Source organism: Trichechus manatus, unplaced genomic scaffold (assembly GCF_000243295.1).
Source record: "Trichechus manatus latirostris isolate Lorelei unplaced genomic scaffold, TriManLat1.0 scaffold00043, whole genome shotgun sequence".
Taxonomy (NCBI): Eukaryota; Metazoa; Chordata; class Mammalia; order Sirenia; family Trichechidae; genus Trichechus; species Trichechus manatus.
The window spans coordinates 2,810,066-2,812,425 of record NW_004443979.1 but is presented as its reverse complement, the minus strand read 5'-3'; positions in this window follow the sequence as shown (position 1 = coordinate 2,812,425).

Genomic DNA, 2,360 nt, shown 5'->3' with positions numbered 1-2,360 from the left:
CTTTATATTTTTCTAGTTTTTTATTTTGACTTGTAGGATTGTTAGTTTCCTTTGTGGTTACCTTAATATTTACCCCTATTTTTCTAAGTGTATACCAGTCTTCTATTTCTTTATATCATCTTGACTTCCTCTCCATATGAAAAATCTATGTCTATATTTCTTAAGTCCCTCTTTTTTGTTTTAATAGTATCATCTTTTACATATTGACATCTGTTTCCTTATTTTCAGTGTTTTAGCTTTGATTTATTTTTGTGACTTTCCTATCTGGGTTGATATCTGGTTGCTCTGTCCTGTGTTCTAGTCTTGGGTTGTTATCTGATGTTACTGATTTTCTAACTGGAGGATTCCCTTTAGTATTTCTTGTAATTTTGTTTTGGTTTTTGGAAATTCCCTAAACTTCTGTTTATCTGGAAATGCCCTCATTTCACCATCATATTTGAGAGACAGTTTTGCTGGGTATATAATTCTTGGCTGGCAGTTTTTTTCCTTCAAAGCTTTATATATATCATCCCATTGCTCTCTTGCCTGCATGGTTTCTGCCAAGTAGTCTGAGCTTAGTCTTATTGACTGTCCTTTGTAGATGACTTTTCGTTTATCCCTAGACACTCATAAAATTCTCTCTTTATCTTTAGTTTTGGCAAGTTAGATTATAATATGTCTTGGTGACTTTCTTTTGGGAACTACCTTGTTTGGGGTTGGATGAGCATCTTGGCTAAATATCTTCTCATCTTTCATGATATCAGGGAAGTTTTCTGCCAACAAACCTTCAACAGTTCTCTCTGTATTTTCTGTTATCCCCCTCATGTTCTGGTACAGCAGTCGCTCGTAGGTTATTCCTCTTGATAGAGTCCCACATAATTCTTAGGGTTTCTTCATTTTTTGTAATCCTTTTATCTGATTTTTCCTCAAATAAGTTGGTTTCAAATGCTTTATCTTCAGTCTCACTAATTCTGACTCCATTGCCTTAATTCTGCTCCTATGACTTTCTATTGAGTTGTCTATTTCTGAAATTTTATTGTTAGTGTTCTGGATTTCTGATTGTTGTCTATGGATTCTTGCAGCCTGTTAAATTTGTCATTATGCTCTTTTCTAATCTTCTTAAATTCCTCTGTTGCTTTGTCTCTGTGTTCCTTGGCTTGTTCTGAATTTTGCTTGATCTCCTTCCAGATCTCTTGAAGAGTTCTCTCAATGTTTTGTATTCTACTTCTGACAATTCCAAGAAGTTCTCCTCCTCTGGAAGATTTCTTTGTTTTGGGAGCTTTCTGAAGCCATCATGGTCTACCTCTTTATGTGATTTGATATTGACTATTGTTTCCGAGTCATCAATAAGTTATTATATTTATTTATTATATGTTTGCTTACTGTGTCCTAGCTTCTTGTTTTGCTTTAATATGCCCAAATAGGCTGGTTGTGGAGCTAGTTTGATTATTGACACCTTTGAGGCTCTAACATCCTATCACCAGGTGGTTAGATCTGTTGCTAGGTATGTGAGCCCAGGAGTCCATTTACTTTTTTTATATGAATTCAGCTCAGGTGTCCAAGTAGTTAGTCACCAAGTGTGTGGTGCAGGCTGTCACCTACAATCCTAGATGGGCAGGTGTGATTGGAGTAGGCACAGGTATCTGGCTGCAGTAGGGGGGTCACACACTGAGCAAGGCAGGGGGCTGATGGCTGCCCTTGAGTATCTGGGAGGAAAGCGTGTGCCTGTTTCATAGAGTGTGTAGGTGGGTGGGTTTTGCAGCCAGACTGTGGGCACCCAGTGCTGTTGGCTGTAAAGACTGGGAGGCACTACTTATTCTTGGACCCCTGTCACAGGTGGCTAGGTTGCGTGGGTGGAACCACCAGGCCCCTGGTGTGGGTAGGTGAGGACCCACTTAATGGGAAGAGCAGTGTCAAATGTCACGAACCTGTCACTCCACTATATAGCTGATACAGTTGAAGTTAGGCTTCAGGTATATATCCTGTTGTATTGTTAATGAAGGCCTACATTGTGGAAATGGGCCCCCACGGGTCTGTGCAGGGGTGAAAGACATTCAAAGTCCATGGACCCCTTATGCCTTTGCCTAGGCAAAGGAGATGTGCCTGCCTTGACTTCCCAGCTTAGGGGAGATGGCGGATTATTTTTCCCTGTTTGTTAGTTTATTCCCTCTCCAAGGCCGGGAGAATGGCTTAGAGCTAGTGATGGGACCTACTTCCAGCCCAGGGGACACAGCTACCGCTCAAGCTGGCCCAGGACCTGGTGCAGAGTGGGGAGGAGGCAGGTTAATGGAGAGAGGTTCTTCCCAAGTGGATGTTTTTCATCCCTTTGGTGGGTTAGACGCATGTTCTCATCTTTTGTCAATTGAGTGCCACTTTTCATT